General features: G+C 39.7%; 1 long non-coding RNA gene across 5 annotated transcripts in view; it reads right to left on the reverse strand.

Annotated features, from left to right (window-relative positions):
* Nucleotides 1-23,725, reverse strand: part of LOC136007345 (uncharacterized) — a 62,708-nt gene that overhangs the window by 19,247 nt on the left and 19,736 nt on the right. For 2 of the 5 annotated variants that reach the window (XR_010609654.1, XR_010609647.1), the window contains one exon: nucleotides 11,179-11,539. The exons of 2 other annotated variants lie outside the window; for them this stretch is intronic. This is a non-coding gene — a long non-coding RNA (uncharacterized LOC136007345). One more of the 5 variants, XR_010609658.1, reaches the window with a different exon arrangement.

The raw sequence follows: 23,725 nt of genomic DNA on the forward strand, positions 1-23,725 counted from the left end.
CAATCTTTAAAAATGCAAAGTTTTAGCTTTTCCTCACAAACTTTTACTTTTTTCTTATTAGTAAAAATCAGCAATAAAAGCATAGCCAAGCAACAATCCATTTACAAAGTCATTCATAGATTCCAGTGAACAAATTATCATTAAGCTGATTTTCACTCTGTATGAAGATCGCATGGGTATCCACCAAAAGTGTTTTAAAGGCTGTCTCCACCTCATGAAGGATGTGCAAGAAGTCTTTAGCAAAATAACAGAACATGAAACAATATCTAATGCCAGCTCTTCTGCTCATGAAAATTGTTTTAAATTAGTAAGAACTTACATTCAAAGTGATTTGTATTACGGCAGGTACTGGTAATACATGTGGCAAGACCTTTATTCTTTGATTGTCCAGAAGGGATTGTAGGCGGATCATCTAAATGTAACAATAACCAATTAAATCTATTCAGAGATATTCTAGCCTTTGTGGTGTGGAAACCCATTGCAAGTCTTCCTACAGAGTCTAGAACCTAAAGAGAGCCTTTGGCTGCTCCCCCTGAAACTAGGATGGCCGCCCCTCAACCATGCTATCACTTTTCCTCTCTCCCTTGTGCTCCACCCAGGTGCTCCAACAAAAGAAAGATCCACTTTGGAAGAACCCTGTGTCCAGCCAGAAAGGGCAAAGACAACTGGTTGTAAAGCAGCAGAAAAACTTTCTCATATGTAACTCAATTCTGGCTTTGCGTAAGAAGATTCTGATGTTCAGGGAAAATGCTGATTCCAAGCGCCAAACAGATAGATTTCATAACGCTAGTAAGTGGCATTGGACGTTAATGCCACAGGCAATATTCAGGAACTCTTCTGCCTGTCACTGCATCCAAGCTCACTTCCAAGCCTGTTACAGTTGGTACATGTAATATACAGGAATTATATTAATCCTTGCCTGGCAAAACTGAAAACATTATGAAAATAAATAAAAATTTCTTTTTCTTTTTAAACCTGTTTCAGGCAAATTCTCTCCCTTGTCTTTTGTTTCCATATGAAACTCTTTAATACTATAGGTTTTAGGGAGTTTTTCTATATCCCGACATACAGATCCAATGAATATAGACAGGCAGGCTTAACATCAGGCAAAGTTTGGCCTTCTTTTTCATGTGCACTCTTTAATTATGCTACAGAAACTATTTTTCAGGTGGAACAGAGTCACACTTAGTACCAGGGTAATGAAATGAAAGTTACTCCAGTTTTGCTCAGCTTTCAAACAACGGAAACAGATTCCCAGATTGTACTGCAATCATCCCAAGGTTTAGACCCACTGCTAATACAGTGATGAACAAGTTAGAGCCATGCTGCAGCACCCCCAGGTGAGAAATGAGACCTCTGGGAGAGACACTGCCTCATACTATTTAGACAAAACTTTCTGTAAATGAAAACGGCACCTTCAGCTGTTCGGGTCAGAATAGATGCAACCATTTTAACAAAACTTAGCCTGGATAAGATATTTGAACTAGCTTCCAGTCAACAAACACAAGACTACATTCTCAGCTAGTGTAAACCAAATTCAATGGAGCTACATCAGTTTATACCAGGAGGGGTTTTAGCCTGCGCTTTTGTTTTCTCTTAAATCAAGGTCTGACCAAAGACAAACCCAAAAACTGATCACATGGACTTGGAGCTTGTTGACATTCTGGGTAGGTGCTGTCTGTTGTGACCACTATATTGTCTAAATACAGGACTGAGCAAAATGCCTCTGTGTTTATCAACTGTACTTGCCAGCAGTGTAGCTGCTCAGATACAAGGCTAGTCAGCCTGTTTGTCTATACACAAAACAATGTGTATCTTGCAATAAAGATCACAGTGAAATAAAAGGAAGTGAACATGTCAGGTGACCCTCTGATGCAGTAGATGAGCTTTAAAAGATAAAAGAAATTATGCTTCTTTTCATTAGAGATCAAAAGATTATCAGTTTTGCAAAATTATTAAATAGAAGCTACTCTGTGACGATAATCTGTTAATAGAAGGCAGTATAAAGATCTTATTAAAACCTCAAAGAAAAAAAAATACTTGAAGAGGACATTTCATCGTGACCAATGTATTACTCAGTAAAAGCCAGAACCAAATATACAAAGTCCTTCTAGAGATCACTGCAGTCCTTTACGAAAGCGCACTGATATGCAGACTTGCTATCTTGTTGATACCAGCAAGAGGTTACAGTCAGTCCATCTCATCATCATTAAGATAGGTCAGCTGAGCATCCTAGAAAAACAGCATGCAGGAGTGAAGTAATATATTTTGGAGCAAAACGGTTTAGTAACTGAAGGCAGAAACTGAGTTCAAATCTCATTTAAATCACATCTGCCAACTTTGCCAAGACCATTATAAGTGTCAGACTGTGCCCTGGCCAAGGAGTAGCAGCAGTTTGAAGTCCTTCTTCTATCTGCGAATGGGGTGGATGACCTGGACACTGTGCAGCAACAGCCAGTGGCCACTCACAGAACTCTGTCATCCCAGAGAAACAGGGTGGAAAAGTGTTACAGCTTTGTTTTAGACCATAATAACCAAGGAAAGAAGTAGGGAAACAGCAGTGTGCCCACCCCCTGTTCTGAGGAGAATGAAGTCTATCTGCCCTTCCATCCCCAGTACTCTGAGCTGAGATTTGCATTATGATGATCTTTTCATTTATCTTTGAAGAGTGTTCAAGGTTAAAGTTACTGTACAGTGAAGAATACTGATTTTTTACCAAAAAGTGTCCTTTTAACCATAGTACTCTCACAAAGTTAAAACTTCTGATCTTAAGGTCCTATCCAACCCTAACTATTCTATGATTCTATGATTCTTTCAGTACAAAGCACATTTTAAGAGCATCTTAATGTTTCCACCTTTCAGATTTTGTGTCATTTTGTATTTTTCTCAACTATTTCACACAGACACATACACAGGTTTATGTTTGTGTTCATATATGCATGTGTATCAGGATCTGCAAGAAACATTGGAAACTGTTAATCAGAGAAAGTAGCAGCAGATGCTATGCCATGAAAACCTGAATTGGCATTTGTCAATTTACTTATGGAGCTTGTTTTGAAAACAAAAATAACTTGAGAACCAGGATGAGAACATGTGATCCTAAAATGCTGCACTCAGGTTAATTCAATTCCAGTAGGAAAAAGCTCATGTGTCACTTTTAGTCCCTTTAACAGTTAAGACTAGCCAATCCCTGTAAAAGTCACAATTCAGGACCTGAAAGTGAACTACGGACAGAAGACAAGAACTTGGCCTTGTGAAACTCATCATAACACCTGAATGTTGTTTCACTAGCACACTATTCCGTCTCTGTTGAAAGGCTTATGAGATTCACACTTGGGTCTTCTTGTTTCCCTAAGAGATTCAAAATATCTCATGATTCAAAATCCCTTGTCTTATCAGATGAACACCAGCATTACTCTTATGACCTCTCCTTACAGGAACAGTCCTCTAGATTCTGCATCACATAGTGCTTTGAAATCCTGGTGCTGAATTTCTCTCTTGCCCTCAGTTCCTCTTGGGACAAGTTAGAAAAGTTACCATAATAACATAAATCAAGTATATTTCTAGTATGTTTCTCCTAAATTTTTGTCTGGGTCCATGCACTGCAGAGCAGTAGCTCTGCTGCTGGATTTCAAGAAAACATGATCTTTTCTGTAGCACAAGACTTCACTGGCTTCTGACAGTTGGGGATTTAAAAAGTCTAACTGTCCTTGGGCAAGGACATCTGCCCGGCTGGCTGCTCCACCTACCCTGGGTGTAGAAACTGCTGCTCACAAGTATGTAGTTTGAGAGCCAGAGGGACACTTAAGAGTCCAGCCAGTACGTCTCGCAGATGACTATCACTATCCAGAGCTGGTGTGCATTATGAAGCCAAAGGATGCTTTTGTAATGAGAATTTGAGAAAGAGGGAGCCCTGCAGCCCTTTCTATTCCCCAGCCTTATGTTTTGAGAACCTCAGGCAGCCCCTGCACCCATGGCTTTGCTTGCAAACTAGCTGTACATGTAGCCTGTGTTTCGGCTGTCTTTCCTCTAACAGAGATCAATCACTTTCTGCAATTATGCCAAATGAAGAATGGCTGACATACCTACTAGGTTTAATATGATCCAATTTTCTTTCCCTGGCAAAACAGTACACTGCAACCTCTCACACACTTCAGCTGACACTAGGCAATATCGCCACAGTATTTGCAGTATTCCCTAGGAATTCCCTGTATACCAGAAATAGCACAGCAATGCTAGCTGCTTATCACAGGAAAACTGGTGAGGTTGGAAAGCCGACCCCTATAACAGAGAACAGCAGATCGTGGTCTGCAAGCAGAGCACCATGTGTCACCAGCACTCAACACATAGGTGTACGACCCCTAAAACACAGGCCCTAAAAGAAGGAGCTAAAAAGGGAGTCTGAGTAGAGCCTATAGCAGCTGCCTGCACCCCCTGCAATGCTGGCTCTCACAAACCAAACCAAGGAGTCACATGCCCGGGACCATGGAAAGAATGTGCGGTGCCTGGAACGGAGAAGTGCCACTTTGTGTGACTCCCTCACAGATAGTGTTTGACAGCAGTTAACAGAGCCGTCTCCCTAACTGACCCTGAGCACAAAGGTGATCTCAATAGATGCTGGCCTAGCCTGCTTTTCAAAGTGTATCTTTTGAATGCCTAGGGTGGCTATTTGATTCAAAAAAGAAGATCTGCAGGCCACATTGGAGTCTGGTACAGGGACCCCTGTCGTGAAAGGAAGACTAACACTAAGTGGGTTCATTAATTCAGTGAAAGGAACATTTCAGACCTGAAATGCAGAACAGTCAGGTTAGAAAGATCTTGCACCCAAATGCATCAGTCTGGGCAGACTGCCATAGTCATAAAATGATGGAAAATAAGCCCAGAAAGGACCTCAAGAGGTCATCCAGCTCATCTCTGAGCCCAAAGGCAGAATCACCTCTGTCCAAATACTTTGTGATGTGTATTTTTCTAGTCTGTTCCTAAAAGTCTCCAGTGATGGACTTCCCATAACTTCCCTGAGAAATCTACTACACCATTTAACTGTTCCTAATATCCAAAACACTGCTTCAAATCAAGCCAATTATTTCTTGTCCTAAACATGGCAAACTCGGGAATATTTATTTCCCAGTTTACTCCTTGATTTCCTATAGCAGGTTTCTTACATAATTGAAGATGACAATTTCCTACCAATTTTTTCATAGAATCATAGAATCATAGAATAGAATCATAGAATAGTCAGGGCTGGAAAGGACCTCAAGATCATCTAGTTCCAACCCCCCTGCCATGGGCAGGGACACCTCACACTAAACCATCCCACACAAGGCTTCTTGAACACCGCCAGGGATGGAGCACTCACAACCTCCCTGGGCAACTGATTCCAGTGTCTCACCACCCTAACAGGAAAGAATTTCCTCCTTAGATCCAGTCTAAACTTCCCCTGTTTAAGTTTTAACGCATTACCCCTTGTCCTGTCACTACAGTCCGTAATGAAGAGTCCCTCCCCAGCATCCCTATAGGCCCCCTTCAGATACTGGAAGGCTGCTATGAGGTCTCCACGCAGCCTTCTCTTCTCCAGGCTGAACAGCCCCAACTTTCTCAGCCTGTCTTCATACGGGAGGTGCTCCAGTCCCCTGATCATCCTCGTGGCCCTCCTCTGGACTTGTTCCAGCAGTTCCATGTCCTTTTTATGTTGAGGACACCAGAACTGCACACAATACTCCAGGTGAGGTCTCACAAGAGCAGAGTAGAGGGGCAGGATCACCTCCTTTGACCTGTTGGTCACGCTCCTTTTCATGCAGCCCAGGATACGGTTGGCTCTCTGGGCTGTGATTGCACACTGCCAGCTTATGTTCATTTTCTCATCGATCAGCACCCCCAAGTCCTTCTCCACAGGGCTGCTCTGAATCTCTTCTCTGCCCAACCTGTAGCCATGCCTGGGATTGCTCCGACCCAGGTGTAGGACCTTGCACTTGTCGTGGTTGAACTTCATAAGATTGGCATCAGCCCACCTCACAAGTGTGTCAAGGTCCCTCTGGATGGCATCCCTTCCCTCCAGCGTATCAACCGGACCACACAGCTTGGAGTCATCAACACACTTGCTGAGGGCGCACTCAATCCCACTGTCCATGTCAGCGACGAAGATGTTGAACAAGACCGGTCCCAACACCGATCCCTGAGGGACACCACTCGTTACCGGTCTCCAGCTGGACATCGAGCCATTGACCACAACTCTTTGTGTGCAGCCATCCAGCCAGTTCTTTATCCACCGAGTGGTCCATCCACCAAATTGATATCTCTCCAATTTAGAGAGAAGGATGTTGTGTGGGACAATGTCGAACGCTTTGCACAAGTCCAGATAGATGACATCAACTGCTTTACCCTTGTCCATCGGTTCCATAGCCCCATCATAGAAGGCCACCAGATTGGTCAGGCAGGATTTCCCCTTAGTGAAGCCATGCTGGCTGTCACCAAGCACCTTGTTGTTTTTCATGTGCCTTAGCATGCCTTCCAGGAGAATGTGCTCCAAGATTTTGCCAGGCACAGAGGTGAGACTGACTGGTCTGTAATTCCCCGGGGGGTCTTCCATTTTCCCCTTCTTGAAAATCGGGGTTATATTTCCCTTTTTCCAGTCGTCAAGAACTTCACCTGACTGCCATGATTTTTCAAATATGATGGCCAGTGGCTTAGCAGCTTCATTCACCAGCTCCTTCAGGACCCGCGGATGGATTCCATCAGGTCCCACGGACTTGTGCGCGTTCAGATTTTGAAGATGGTCTCGAACCAGATCCTCTCCTACAGTGGGCCCAAGGTCTTCATTCTCACAGTCCCTGCGTCTGCCTTCTAAGACCTGGGCGGTGCAGTCAGAGCCTTTGCCAGTGAAGACCGAGGCAAAGAAGTTATTCAGAACCTCAGCCTTCTTCAAATCCTGTTCAGCTAGAGTAAGCATCATCAGGTGCTTCAACTTTTATGATAAAGTCTTTTAGTCAGTAACCTGGTCATCACTGCTGCTTTCCTCTCGACTCTCCCATTGCTCTCACACTGTTTCCGGTTTCAGATAGAGCTTGGTATAGACAAGCCCTTAAGGGTTCTTTTAGGGAATATGCCATGAACATATTTTCCCTGGTTTTCCAGAAGATAAGTGGAGGGGAGCTCGTGAGCACTTGTCTAAAGTTTCCAACTGGAGTTTGTAACAGTAATGATGCACTGTCACTGAGGTGTCTGTAATTTTGTCCTAAAGCAATTGAAATGACCTACGTAGGGAGTGATAGCTGCCACAAGGTACATAGCTGGAGACTAGTCACTGGTATTAATCAGATTAATGGATCAGAATCATTTTATGTGTCAAGGTCAAATTGGTGCAATGGCTACAATTTTTGTAACAGCAATGCTACAATGTAGACTTACCAAAACTCTTCATGTTATTTTAACAATGCAGCTCTAATCACATGTATAACATTAGGGTCTGAGAATAATACTTCTTGTCCTTAAACAAAATTCTTCCAATTCCTTTCTTATCTCCTTTCTATTAAAGGCATAGCCAAACACTTTGCGCCACATTGTTATTTATGTTATAGTTAAAGACTTTTAATAATTTTTTAAAGGGAATGTTCTTTCTCAGTTCAACATGCACTTAGATGACTTCTCTCAGAATTAATTCAGTCATATATTACTACACAATCATCTAAATATTCACAATGATAGTCTCACTTTTGATACTTGTTTCATTTATCATTGCTCTATATCTTCCTCATTGTTCTCTGAAAGCACATGAACAAGTATTGACAAAATAATTTGCATCAACAGCATCTTTACAATCTTTTCAGAAAATAAATGCACTTCAAATAAGAACATAGTTAAAGGTGAAATCTTTATTTTTTGTCCTGTTTTTTCAGAACTATTAAGCATCTGTGAAATCACCTGATTTCAGTTAGAGATATAACTAATCTCTATCTAAAAATACTTATGTCTGTCAGGGCCTGAAGATGTTTTAGTCAGACATATACATATATATATGGAAGAAAAAAAAATCTTTTTTTTTCATGCCTCAGAATACTCAACACCACTATCAGAAAAATGGGTTTGTGGTAAAAAGTAATTCTTACTGTAGAAATAGCAAGTATATGTAGGCAACATTTAGGCAATGATAAAGAAGGCTGGAGAAACAGTAGCCTCCAGCAAGTGTTGTTCAGAGAGGGGCACGTGAGTCCAGGCATGTTGTAAGTCTGCAGGCACACAGCTCCTCAACCCACACTGACTTTGCACCTAAACCAAGCTGTAAGAAGTGATCTGCTGCCTAGAGACCCTTTCCAAGTGATCTGCCACCTCTGTGTACAATAAACATAGGTCTGTGATAAGATTAAATGTTGAGACTCTTGAATGCCAGTTAACTCAGTGCCCCTGGGATTAGCTTGAAGCAAAGGTATCAGCAGGAAAATTAAAATTAAGTTATCCAGTACATCATTGGTTCTCAGGCTGTGGTCTGTAGCCACGATGGTTCACAAAAGAACCTGTGGGGCACTGTTATGTAGCAAATTTACAAATGGGTTTATTAGAAGTGTGATAGGAGATACACACAGTGGCCTGTGGGTAATTACAAGGGATGGTCCAACAAGTGGAAATTACAGAATTTGAAAAGCTTACTCAGAAAAACACTTTTTTATCTGCAGCAAGCATGTAAATCAAGAAATGCTATAGCTTTCCCAAATTCCTCCAAAGATTGGAAGCTTTTGTTTTATTGCAACAATGGCATGGGAGCAGACATTTGTTTTCTTTCTATTTGTAGAGCAACCCTAGTGCTTGGGTGTGAATGGAACAAAACACACGTGAGAGATCTGCAGTTGACATGAGATCTGTGCTGACATGAGTTAAAGTTATGGTAGTTTGGGTCTGAACCAAAAAATTTTTCACCTATATCTGAACAGATCTCACTTCCTTTACACCAGAATGCACCCCCTGTATGTACATGATTGAGATGTCTAACCATACTCCAGGAAAACAAGCAGGCAGGGCATTTGCTAGGCATGTCTTTCAAAGCTAGAACAAAAATCTGCAGAAGGGAAAATAATCTTGCACTTTGAACAAAGCACTTATGCATGATGTGGCTGAATAGAGTCAATGGATTTAAAAGATATAAGGGATCTAACTAGCCCCAAGATGTTTAAAGAAACTTCATCAGGCAAAGAAAAGGAGGCCAACGTTAGAAGTGAATAAATGCCCTACTGGGGCCAAAGAATTGCCTACCACTCTCACTATGTCCACTGAGGTTATGCCTCTAACAGTGAATAAAAAAAGACAGGGCATGTTTTTTTGGCCCTGTGGACAATTGGCAAATCGCAGCTTCTGAGAACAGCGAAGTTCCCTGGACTTGGGTCTCTGTTTTGGTACTCTTTAGCTTCCCAGAGTAAATGTAGTCTAATAGATTGTTAAGGAAAGAGTATAGGAAATAGACCGTCAAACAATCCTTTTTTATGATATAGCATCCTAGCCTCTGCAGCCCAGAACCCGTGGCACTTCCTGAGCCAAAAGATGTAGCCACATTTTAATAAATGAAGATGAACTCTTCTCCATGTCTTTTCATATTTACCATGTGAAAATGTGATTATTTTTATTTGTTTCAAGTCTGGTACCTGATAAATGCATTGGTTGCCTTCTTAATTCTTATGCTGTAAGAAACACTGAATAATTCTTTTTTGCTCTTTTTTTCCAAACATTTTTTTTCTATTTTTATGGGCTTCACCTGGAACTGAATGATCGTAAGGTCCTTTCCAACCCTAACTATTCTATGATTCTGTGATTTTCCCTCAGTCATCTTTTTCAGTCTTCAGATATAAATATAAAAGTTGTATAACAGTTGTTCCATAGCACAGTTTATCACTGTTCCCCTTCTCTGTGCTCTCTAGGTCCATTGCAGCCTTTTAGAAATGTGTTATCTAGAACCACATTAATTGTTCAGATAAGGGCGTACTATGGATTTGCACATCCACCTGATTTTTTTAATTCCTTATTCTTTTCTTAATAATTCCTACTTTAATTGTCACTTTTTAGTTGCGGAAGACACAACAACCAAATGTTGTACTGATGTTTTCAGGCACTTTAAGGTTGCTTTCAGGAGTGGTAATAGCTAATTTAGAGTCCATTATCGTATATGAACAGTGAAGGTTATTTTTTCCTCAGTGCATGACTTTCCATTTATTGACATTGATTTCATCTGTTATTTCATTGCTCAATATCATGAGACGATTCTGTCGCTCCTCTCATCCAGCTTATGCTTTTACTATCCTGATTAATTCTTTATCACTACACAAAATATCACCCCTCAGCTCATCACCTTTCCACAGCATTTATGAACCCAGATACCTGGAGTCCTTATGATTCTTTGCTGTGAAAAATTATAATTCACCCTACTCTTCATTTCCTATCTTTCAGCAAGCAATCTGGGAGAGGGTTTACCCTTCTACTCTGTGACTATTTCAGTTTCACTATTGAATTGTTTATCTGGTTATGCAAATTCATAATTTTGAATCATCATTATCCAAATAAACCTTGGCTCCTTCAGAGAACTCCCATAGCTTTGTTTTCTTCTACAAAAGCTGCTCTGATTCTTGTCCAACCATCTTCACCTTTTTCCCTACTAATTATTTGTTATTATAATTTCTAGCAATCTTCCCGATTGATAAACATGCCAGACTTACTGATCTGCATGGACAAGGAAGAGCCCTTTTTAACACCTGGTTGACCATTTGCCAATTTCCATCATTTTGGTATCAAATTGCTAGGTATCAGTCCCTTCTTTTACCAGCTCACACTGACATGGTCCTAGAGTTTATAGCCTATAAAGAAAATCTGCAGTATAGGCAGCTCCTTAATCTTTCCTATGATGACTACCAATGAAAAAAAATAATAAAATCTATAGGCTTAATAAAAACGCCATCTATAGGCCTGTAATACTTGTAATAGCATCTTTATTTGCCAGAGTTCTAGTCACCAATAAATCCTGCCTTTAGCGACTTTAGTGACAAAATGTTTGAAATATCTCTGCCCCCACCCCCCTTTTTTTTTTCTTTTTGGGAAAAGCTTTATTCCATTTCAAGGTGTTTTTTTTTTTTTTTTTTTTAACTTTCCCTGTCCTCTGTTGTTCAATCCCTAGTTTAAGGAAGAAAAAATTGGAGAGCATTGTCCTTTTACAAGTATGCTTGTTTATTACTGTGAGCAATGTATCGTGAGTTTTTTCACACTTCCAAGTACATGAAATGTCAGTATTCTGTGTCCATTGTTGCATTGTGGCTCTTGAGCTTGTGTTACCTTTAATCAGATACTCTGCATTAAGTCCTGAGATGTAAATCTAGAAGTAATCCTTATTCTGAGTTTTTCTGACTGAGAACTGCAGTGTGCAGTCACTTGCAATGTGGTTCATAGTGAGTAAAGTCTATTGCATGTGGCTTTGAGTTTGGTTTTAATAATCTAAAGATCTCAATTGTGTTCTGCTTGGATGTCAGTGTTCTTTATTGGATCTTGGTTTCTCTGTTCTTTAGTTCTCCATCTGTTAAATAAGACCAATAACACATATTGGTATTAGGAAGATGAATATACTATAAATTATGAGATACAACTGGGGGATGCAACAATAACAGAGTTCATAGGAGCACTCAAGATAAAAAGATAAAACCTTTCAAAAGCACCTGGTTTGTGCATATGGTGCTGTACCGAATGCTGTACCACACTCAGCATTAATGCTTGTAAATTGTAGCGCTACATCTCTGCTAATCTTCAATATTGTAGTAACACATAAGTTGTGTTAGGCTTTAAAAATACATTATGTGGATATTTATTGTTACAGAAAAATAAACATAGTTAGAATGGGAACAAAGGCAAAATTATGTATGACATATTTCATATTTTGTTCATTTTATTTTGTTCCACATTGTGAATTTACGATATAACCTTACCTGCACTTCTAGAAAGCAATTTTTAATTGGTTGATTTTTGTAGCCATATTGGTAAGTTTGAATTGCGAAGCAATTTTGCAGGAGTAGGGAGCTTTGAGACACATTAGGAGAGGAATACCCAGGCAAAGTGATTTGCTTGGGAGACAGTGCGAAAGGAAGACAGAAAAATTAATGAAGAGAAAACTGGTTATGGAATCACTGGTGCAGCAAGAGGGATAAAAACAACCGAGCAGAAGAAAAGAATGGTCATATAGGAATGGGATGAACTCTGCAGAGACCTCAAGGCAAGGCACTGATTAGATGCACCAGTGAAGCATAAGCCAGTGAGAGAAATAAAAGGGAGCTGATTCAAAGGGATGAGCCAGAGAGATCACAATGAACTTTTCAGTCAGGTGAACTGGGGTAAAGTAGAAAGATCTCAGCACCAGCCTCACTAGTCAGCAGGGCTGAAGAGCCCACAGTGACAGTGTGGTGGTTCATTATGAGAGGCAGGAAGATGCATTTATAATATATTAACTGTGCAGCTTCATGCTTGCAGAACCAGCCAATACTCAGATGACCAACATAACTAAATAAACGGTGTTGTAGTCCAGGCAAATTTGGAAACTGTAAAACATCATTAAATTATGTAAAATGCATTTTTGTATGCTCTGATGTATAGGGAGCAACGACATAAGCCAATGGTATGGCATATCTGATTGAGGAGACTAACTTAAAAACCACAACTGTTTTATTATAAAAGAATGTAATTCAACAATCAAAAAAAGTGTGTTGTAAAATACTCATACATATATATAAAAGAACACCCTAAGGTAGTTTCTAGACAGCTCTTTATTTCAATCTCCTACTACACAGGACTGGAGATAGTTTAATAATATATACGGACCAAGTTCCTACATCCACAAATTCTTTTGTCTTCTTTTAACAATATATCACGATGCTTCTGCTAAATCACAACTTTCATCAGTCATAAGATTAGAAGTATGTATTTTATGGGCAGCATGAAACAAACCAATGCATAAGGAAAACAGATGCTTCTGAATCATTCTTAACATTATTTAACATTCTTAACATAATAATATATGCATGTTTGTAATAAAAATCAGGTACTATCTAAAGTTTATTTGGGTTCTTTAATGATTCTGAGAAATTGACAAGATTTACTTTAAAAAGTCTGTAATAAATTCTTTCCTACATGTTTTTTTCTATCCTACCTTTCAAAGAAACGTACCAGAGGTTTTCATCTAACCTCATTTTACACAGCTACGGTGTCAACAACTTCACCTGACCTATTTGTGTAACTCCCTATTATTTTCAGTAAGATATATGGGCACTTCCAGAATGCATCTCATCCTGATGAAAAGATCTAAAACGAGTTGCATGAGTCACAGTGTGAGTGTCTGTTCCTGTGAATAGCTGCCAAAGGGAGCCTGGGTGAGCATTTCGGTGCCGACATCCAACGTGTAAGTAACTGAAAGGAAATGAAATCCATTCCGGAAGGCTGGTGGCACTAGTAGGTGAAAGTAAAAAAAAAAAAAAAAAGGATATAATGAGTAATAAGAGACTATAGAAAGTAGCATGGGCAGACCTTCATGTGACAGCAAGTTACAGGAAAGAGCAAATCCAGGAAAGAAAGTTCATGTTGAAGTTCCTAAGAAGCTGAGAGGAGCTCAAGCCACAAATGCCACAAGCAGAAAATGGCCAATAAAGTTTCACGTCAGGCAACAGTGAAAGAGAGGAAATGAAGAGCCTATCAAAATGCTCAAAGGAAAATGGGAAACGGCAAGTATGGGATAAAATGGACAGGTGTCCCTTTGCTGAAACCAGGGAGAGTGGGCGTACCTTCTCCACTTGCAGGGAAATGATTTATGCTCCTCTGTCAGGTTTATTGGAAGGAGAAAGCAAAGAGACCAGAGCACCTCTGCCCCATCAGCACTGCCTGGTGAAATATGTGAACTCACAGGCACAGGGCAGAGCAGCAACTCTGATATTATGCAACTTCCCTTCCAGTAATGCTGCTACCTCTAGCCTGTAACCCATGGTCACTTTAATAACAGCCTCAGCAATCTGGTTTGCCCTAAAAATCCTTATAGTGAAAGGGAGTATATTTTTCCTTTGGCTGGCTCTGTGGTCAACTACATTATTCCTATAATAACAGTCTTTATCAAGATCCAAATTTTGATCCAAATTTTCTGTCATGGTTATGCAGTTCTTTGATTATGTGGGTCTATTTCACATCCTTAATATTAATTAAATGCAGAGGAGTGTTTTTTTTCCACATTAATTTTCTTTTCTTAGATTTGTTCCTTTCTTTTTTTCCCCAGTAATTGCAGCAGGATTAACTGCATTGTTAGAGTTAGAGTTCTGAATACAAATAAGAGGGCTTTTCCCTTTCTTTTCCCTGACTACATTTCTATTACTGCAATCACAAGTATTGTTAACAACATTAAAGCCCACAGCAGATGTGAACGAGGCTACAGTGAGAGAATATTTTGATTCCACAGAAAGGTTCAGTGCTGAAACATAATGTTCTTGCTTCCCAGCTATTACAGGGCAAACTAGCATGCACTTTTGAAAGTTAATATCTAATTTTCTAGATGCCTGCTGCCAATTTGTTTTCATTCTACTTCAATATAGTACGCAATGAGAAGGGATTTTGCAAAGATTACTACTGGGCTCATTATTATTGCACTAGTAGTTCTGGAAAACAAAATACCAAAACTCAGCTGATGATGACACAGTTACACAACAAAACCGGCTGCCCAGCACTCAGAGCCTGGAATGAGCCCCTGGAGGAGACCTCGGGCTCATGCCCTACAACTTAAATAACTCCAACTTATCTTTTATGCTGCGGTCTTAGTTTTATTGCAAAACTGGATTTATACTAGGAGCTGAAAGGCGGCGCGGTCTTTAACCTCTCTTTTTGCCCAGTGTTTGGAACACAAACTAGGCCAGAGTGACAACTGAAAGCTGCTGCCATCTCATGGCTGCAGGGGAACCCGCGCAAAGCGAGCTGCCTGCGAGCAGGTGGAAATCCTACAAGGCAGCTATTGCCCCCGCACAAACCAGGTCCCTTTGGAGCTAAGGACAGCAGCAATTTACTGGCCATGGCACCTGACCATGGCACTCACAAGCACCTTGTGTTGCATCTTCCCTCTCCCCGTTTACTCCCTCAGCTATCATACGGGCAATGAGAAAAGCTAAGGGGTCTGGCTTTTGTAATGCTGTAGGAATTAGCAATATACTTGTACTTTCAGAGAGATTTGCCTACATCAGTGCAGATGGAGCTCCTGATTCCACAAGAGAAGAAAGGAGATTCCCTTTTCCCTGTGAGATTTCCTGCAAAAGTGGAGGTTGGCTTGCCCCCTTCTTTTGTTAGAGGTGGTTTACTAAATATGACCTGGAACCATACTTGAATTTCAAGTTGACAAAGTCTTTGAAGTTTTATATCATATGTAGCATTTTGGTTCAATTATATTCCAGTTCTCATCCACCCTTATTCCATAACATCCATCTGAAATGTACCTCGACCTTTCAAGGTTGAGGTAAGGATAATCACGATTAACCAGAAGTTAATGAAGAGTAGGGAAAATTAAAGAAAAAAACCCCAAAGTCTTAGAAACCCATCCAAAATCTGTAAAATTGCATGAAAGAATTGCATGAAAATTGGTCCAGTTTTAAACCATAAAAAGCACTTTGTAATACATTCTCTACCACAAGTCGGTATAAGCTAAGCATGTTCAGTAGCACTGAAAAGCTGTTTCCTTTTCTAATTAAGGAAAAGAGCTTTCTAGGGATGTCTGCAGATTAATACAAGACGCTCGGAGAAGATGCCAAATTGTAGTGGAAATGTGTTTGTTCCCAGTGTGAGTAGAAGCACTTGAGATCATAGTTGCTTAGAGGAGCTGACATATCAGATGCTGGCACAAATGCTTCCTGTATTCCTTCAGATAATTTAGCAATTCTAGACATTTTACTCTAGGCCAATTCTTTTAAACAACACTCAAGGCTAATAAATTTATTAAAGTCCAGGACCTCTGTGAAGGAATACTTATATGACCACAAGCAACACAGTTACTGTGATTTGAGGAAATACCTTCCCCATCTTCAAGTGGAGTTGAGCCAGCTGAATGTGTGCATGCTCCTCAGTCCGCTGCAAAGCAAACCAGCGCTGATGGATCTCTTCCCAGTTTTGACAGTATGCCTTTTGCAAATTCTCAGTTCTCTTAATTATGACATGGGTATATAATAATCTTTTTCTTCATGAAGGATAAGAGATCTCAATTAAGCAGAGGTAGTTGTGAAAGACACAAATACATTTGCAGGCGGCAATGGAAGATTTGGGAATCAAAATGTCTGGTTTCTGGCTTAGCAAAAATTCTTTATCTGGAGCACTATGTAATAAAGACTATCTTTCTAATTCTATATTTACCTAAGTCTACTCACTTTCCCTCACACATTTACTTTCAGAGGAAAAAACTTGTTTGTACATTAAACTAAAAATAATGAGATGAAAATATTTCCAGAGAGAAAGCATATTGTTCTTGTCACACAAACAAACACCACACAGTGACTACCAAAGATGAGGTGTGGCATTTATGTGTACAAGTTTGTTGAAAAAGCACTCCGTGACAGGAGTTTGAACCACCTTTCACTGCTACCTAAGCAGATGAGGAAAAGTCCACGTAAATGCAGACTTCTGTCTATAATAAATGTGAGAGAAGAATAAAGCGTGAAATGCGCCCCTCCACAAATGAACATGCATCAGAAGGCCTGTGAGCTTTTTATCTCACTCACATACACTTACATTTCTAATGCCACAGGGCGTACATTAAATTAAGGATTCTTGTATATGCAATTATAGCATTTTAAAGAGTTTGTTCAGCAGCTGTTGAAAATAAGTATCAGCCACTCTGGGCAATTAAATTTCATAGCTCAAAACGACAGAAGGAGCATTCTCCATTAGCACAAGCGGTAGGGAAGCAGATATTATCTGAACTTGGAAATTATTCTTGCTAAAGGAATACTGGAAAGGCCATTGTCACTTGCCAAATAAAATTACTACCTTTAAAATAAATATTAATTAATGTTATATACTAGAGGGATGAAGAGCTGCTGAAAATAGTAACTGCTCTGCTTAGCTCTGTTGCATATCAGAAAATTCATTTAGGTTTTCAAGGAAAAAGTCTTTCCTTTTTCATTTTTTTTTGTACCATTCCCAGTACAGCTGAGCTCTAGTAGCTGTTGATGGGCATTATAATCTATTGCAGGATTGATTCCTTTACTAATATAATAGAAAAGCTAGTAGGTTTCATTTTCACAGCAAAACAGGAACTTCAATGACCCCAACAGCATTCACACCCTCCCTAAATCGCAGGTTGAATAAACATTATCTATTGTTTAAAATTATTTGGTTGATCAGGAAAACAAAGTCACCATATGTTTTTCATATTCAATAGATTTCCAGATGGTATGATTAACAATGTACTGTAATTACATGATCTATAAAATCGACATTATTTGCCTTAATTACATAAAGCCATAATTAATAGAGAAGATTGCAGAGATGCTTTCTGCCATCAGCTACTATCTTGTAATCCAGAAAGACACGTGCAATATCTGCACAGCTGTGTATAGTTGCAGGTGAATAAATGGTGTCACATCTAGTCTTGAAAAATACCTAAGGCCCCCACAAAAGATATGTTATGCACAGTTTTGGTCACAGGCAAGGTGAGATCTTGAATGTAAAGCTACCCTAAAAGTAAAAATAAGATAAAGGATCTCATCCACTGCCCAACCCCAGAGGGAAAGTAAAACAAAAAGAAAGAAGAGGTATAGAAAGGCTCTGCTGACTCATTAACCATAAATCAGGGATGGCAAAGCCCAGCAGTGGTAGGGACTGCACAAGTGAAGTAACATGTGGCCCCAAATCCAGGGTGATACTGGGAGTCCTGAGCTTCATGAGCTGCTCTGTGGTATAAGCTCTACAAAGACAAGGGCGCTTTAAACATTTATCTGTATTCCTCTCAGATTTTTCTGTAACATTGCTTTCCATAGACTTCAGCTATATCCTGCAATATATAAGGAGGAACTAGGCTACCTAATGTTAGTGTGCTTGTACTTCTCCATGGCTTCTGCAGGAAACCAGGGTATGCCAGCCCTGAGCACCTGAGCTTGGTTCACTCATCACCCTCCTGACCTTAAAGCCCAGAGCAATTCTAGCTCCTAAATTGGGTGCCTAGGGCACATCATTTGAATATAGCCACTCAGCACACCTTTAGATTAACATGCTTTCAGTTAATATCCACAATGCACTCTAGCACTGCCTGTCCATGCGAGGAACACAGGGAGAAACATTCTCTATTGTACTGTTTTACATCTTAATCTTACAATTTATACTTTTTTCCATCTGCTGTGCTCTGGGCATAAAGATCAAGCCCAGAATACTTAATTTCTTACAGAAGTGTTCCTTTTTGCGTTTTCCTTATAATTTCAGGCTAATAGCTATTCTGCAGAATCTACCGGTCTGTTCTCCTTGTGCTGTCTTAGGATTCTCATACATAAGTCTTATTGCTGTTAATGGTGCTGGGAAGGATGTGCATAAATCCCCACATAGAGAGACGAAATAATGGGACTCTTAAGACTTATTTATTTCACACTGGAAAACATGTTATAGTTATTGCAGTAATCTCTACAGCTCTGGTTTTGTATATGAAAGAAGCAGGTATTCCATCTATTGCTGTGTAAATTCATTTAATGATTACTGTGAAATTCAGAAAACCTTTGCTATAAAAAAATTTTGATGCATTTCAAGTGCTTCTTATTCATTATAATATATAGTTTGACTGGTAATTAATGCTTCCTTTTTCTGCAAATATACAACATTCTTTTCTTTAAATTATCTTTCATACAGTCTAGATATAATGTATGCCATTTTAGGTTAATAAAATTAGACTGCTGAAATTGTTCTTCACAGAAGACAGTGATAGCATTAATCATTCCTTCAAATTATTCTTCCAGACAATGTAATGTTCTTCCAGTAAAATGTACAGGATGTTCCTATTGAACATTTCATTAACTGGTTACCTTAGTACTCTTTGAAGTATAATTACCATGGCATCTATATATATGTAAAATATTTACAGCTTTGCTTTAAAGTCTTCGTATGCTGGACCTGATATATAGATTTTCCACCTTTTTTTTGCTGCTGCAAAGTCTTATGTATGCATTATACAATAGGTGCATAGCCCTGTTTTGAATTTCTGCTATACTCTATCCCATTTCTTTTCTATGTGAGCAGCTGAAAAATGTGGGTCAAGGGTAAATCTTAGCGTAGTGGCAGTGAACAGTGAAAGCTGAACCTATCTGCTCTGGTAGGTGTCAGTAATCACGTGAGCTGAAATTGCTGTGGATCAGATGTCAATTCTATTTGAATATTTGGAGAACCAGCAAAGTGAACTTGCTGCTAGCTGATAAATATTTGTTAACTACAGTGGTTAATGTTTACCTCAGGGAGGAAGTCTAAAGGTATAGCAAGTTATTAAACCGCTCTTTTTTTAAAGTAAAATGCTTTTCTGGTTTTCAGTAGCTGATGACAGCAAATCAATACCTTAGGGTATGTTCACATATTCATCAGTTCAGCAAATACACTTTCTTGAACTTTAGTCTGCAAGCTATCTAACTTCACTAGGAAGTATGGTTAACAGGGTTTAGGAAAACACTGCAGCCTGAAAACATTTTCTTTTCTGAAAAACAGAAGGGTGTTGCCCCTTGCCCTTCGTTAAGATAATTGTTCAAATATTTAAGTTTCTGAATGGACTCAGAGAGCTTAACCAGTAGATACCTCAGTCCCAAGTGTGCCCCTATCTGTGCCACACCATCCCAAACAAAGACAGCTGCAAGGGCTCAGAAGCATAGGATATTTTCGAGTTACACTTTTGCAGAGATGAGAGATCCAAAGCGGGGAAAGGAGCAGAGAATCCTCGAGAAAAAATGCAAAAAAGCCAAAGATGCAGTCAGGAAAATGTGCAGAGGATACCTCTGTGACAGACAGGGAGAAAGCAACATTTGACCTCATCACTAGAGGGAGAAGAGGGTGTCTCTCAGAGCTCCATCCCCACCCATGCCTGGTGCTGGAGGGTACATGGACACAGTAGCTGCCACCAGGCACTGTACCCTCATCAGCAGTTCCCTTTGCAGTTATCCTACCTATGCAATAGCTCATCATCAGGACAAGACATCTGACCAAGGGAGCCACCCTGCATTTTCATAACTGGAGCTTGTATCAGGGAAACGGATGCTGCAGGTCTGAGATGCTGCAGGCTGCAGGGGTTACCGAGGGGTGACCATGCTCTCAGTCCGCTAAGTGGGTGTGGAGGTGAGGGACAGTACCAGAAGCCTGGCCCAGTTACAAAGCCCCAGTGACCCTGGGAGGCTTTCCAGGTAAGGCAGGATTTAGAGAATTTACCAAAATTGTCACAGCATTTTCACAGGGCATGACCACATGTTCCGCCACGCAGCACTGTTCTGAGCAAGCTGGAGTGTTGCATGGTGCCCACTAAGGGAAGCTGTGGAAGGTGGGAAGAAAGGACCTAACATCATTGTAGAGGGGAACAAACAGCAGTTGTGTTTTGGATTGACATCTGGGATGTAAGCAGAATGAAGGTATTTATGTTAAAAGTCAGGATTTCATAGGATTGCATTCAATCTGCACGATCTGATTTGCATAGGTGGTGAAATCCTGCTACTTCTTTTGGCTTCAATATTTAGACCAGGCATAGTATATCATACTATATGACAAGCTATGGATTGAAAAACACAGAATTTGCAACAACCATTTTTCAGAACCCTCCTTTGATGCAAATGCTTATTTTGATACACCTACACAAAAAGAGCTATCTCCATAGAAACCTCCCAAACATTATGTCTTAAATAACTACTTTAAAGGGCTTATCCTGAGAGTTATTGAGGACACGCATCTCTTGCTGTCTCCTAAAATAGCAATAACTCTAGAAACTGCACTGCTATTTTCCACTGTGTATTGACAAAAATATAGCTATTCAACTCAGATTAATGTAAAGAGTTCAGTATTTTAATAAACTGAAAAATAAATCCCTTTACATATCCAAATCTTCTTTAGCTTATTTTGTATATTTTTGCATCTGAGAACACTCAGATAATACACATACAAACTTAAGTGAATTTCCAATGAATTCAACATTAGATATTGGTCTCAGACAGCCAACTCTTTCTCTGTAGTCAATGGAGAGAATCAGGTACTTGCAGGCAAATATTTATTCTGCATAGTTCAGATACCTTTTATGAACACACTGTCAAGGAAGCCGCAGTGAGTAACTCAGGTGAGATGCCTAACTTCTGGATGCAAATGTTAGGTGGGACGAATTCTGTTTCTTGTACTAGTCGACTGCTAGAGCTATAGCCTCTGTGATCCCAGCTTAAACCAACACAATGTAGCTGATGTTGCTCAGTTCCTATAAAAATCCATTAAACAAAATCTCTTTGTATATTGTATGTAAAATAATCTTCAAATATTAATAGCAAATACACGTGGTGAGTAGCTAGTATTCTTTAAAAATCTGTATTGTAAGATTTTTTCTTGATTGTGGGAAACAGTTTATTCAAATCACCTCTGTATCTCTGTTTACTGGTTATAAATACATAACCCTTGAAAGCAGCAGGAATTTAAGTGCTTCCTAACAGCAAGGTAGTGTAATACATGATGTAACACAGGGCTCAACACTATGAGGTATTAAAAAGTGCTGAGTGCCTTCAGTTCTTACTGGCTTAAGCAGAGCCCAACTGAATATTGATGGGCCTTGGAGCTCTCCAAGCTCAGCTCTCAGCATCTTCACCCAAGATGTGCCTACATGAGAACTGGATGGAAATTGTAAGAGGGTGCTTGCTTCTTTAGACATTGGGAAGAATTGTCAGGACAAAGCTTTTATCTCTCCAAATCTCACTTCATGCCTCGGCCACAAGCTTTATAACATCCTATATTACCCCTAATAGGTACTGTTAGCACAAAGTGTCTTGTTTAAAAGCAGTGTCGTTCACAATAAGTTGAAATCAAAACCTGCACTTTTGATCACTCTTTGTAACTCTGTTAGCAAGTATCCTTTCCTAAAACTGGTACCAGGTGGCTATCCTTGAGCTTCATGGCTATTCTGAGTTTCATCTTTCAAACTGGAGATTTTTCTTAACAGAAAAGGGTAGGTTTAGGTTTAGTTTTAGATCTGTGCTCCATATCCATAGCAATGTGCAAACGTGCCTGAAGATTTACAAAAAGTCAATGAGCCAAATGTTAGTGCCACAAGATCACTAATAATTTTTTGGGAAGAGTCCTAGCCCTGCTCAAAGCAAAGCTATTTTCAGAGTTTCAAACAGGTTGTTCACAGCTATGTCCAGTGGGTTTTCAAAGAACGCTCAAGGATGGAGATGGAACTGCCTCCCCAGATGATGCGTTCCAGTGCATGATGACTTCCAGTGTGAAATTTCAATTTCAAAATAATTAAAAGAGCTCCTTCGCTGGCCACCTCCACAAAACAAAGGCAAAACAAAACTTTCATTTCAAACCAGATCTATTTGCTGCTCCTGCAAATCTATACAGCTTAATCCCAAAGCAGCTAAAAGGAATGTAATACTCGATATCAAGGGATAAATAACAACTATTAGGTACAGAACTGAAGACTATTTCAGATTTACTTCTCAGCAAGGATTTTTCTCTGACTCAGTCCTGAAGCCATTACTCAGGAATGCTTCCCCCACTGACAACATCCCAAAACAACTAGTATCAATCTGCCTGCAAGGCAAGCAGAGCAGTCGTGCCATGCTGCCATGAGCAATAAAAGGAGAGCAATAAAGCAGATGTCTGCTCAGGATTAGAGGGCACTGGGGAAGTAAGTGTTGGTGATAAGTATGCAGGAGTTTAACCCTGCAACATCCAAGGGACTTAGGAGCATATGATCATTTACTTCTACCTTTATTTTAAACGATGTAATAAAATCCATGTTCAGTTAGGTGGAAGGTTTTGGGGTCTTTTTAATTAACTTGTGATTTGATTGTCTGTGGCTTTTCAAGGATCTCACTGACAAGCCCATTTGGGGAAAGTATCGAGCACTGGCCATTTGGAGCTACCCAGCGCTTTCTAGTTGCTGAGAGTTATACAACCCAAACCACTGTTCACTTTTTCCAGAGAGAATTTAGCTTGCAAGCATAAGAATATTTATTGATTTAAAAAGCAAATAAAAATTAATCTCACTGGGTAGTAATGCCCTCTATAAGTAGCTTCAGGCATCATCTCCCACAAACATCCACTCTTTTGACCCAGGGGATAGCAGCTTTCCATAATCACCCACAACTCCAGTTAATATGTAACATAACATATGTGTAATGAGAGACTAAGGCATAAAGGGGAAAGGCTAGTTCTGCTTCAGAAAAGCTTTGATGATGCAGTTTCCACAATCTGCTCTACTGTCTTGGAAGTGAACATACACATTAAATTTTACTTTCTAATTCCACTAAAGCTATCTTAAAATGAGCAGGAATAAGTTTCAATTACCAAGGCAAAAAAGGGAGTGTTGCTTTTAATGCTTTGCCTATCCACATCAATGTTTTTTATATATGATTTTAAATCCTGAAAAGACTTCTCTTTCATCATCCCAAAGCAAGTGCAGGAAAATAATGGGACCATTTTGCTTAAACCAAAGGTGACCTTGGTGTAGTATAACAGCTTATTTTGTTTGTTCTACCTGCTGGCTGTG

This window comes from Lathamus discolor, chromosome 1 (genome assembly GCF_037157495.1).
Source record: "Lathamus discolor isolate bLatDis1 chromosome 1, bLatDis1.hap1, whole genome shotgun sequence".
NCBI classification, from domain to species: domain Eukaryota; kingdom Metazoa; phylum Chordata; class Aves; order Psittaciformes; family Psittacidae; genus Lathamus; species Lathamus discolor.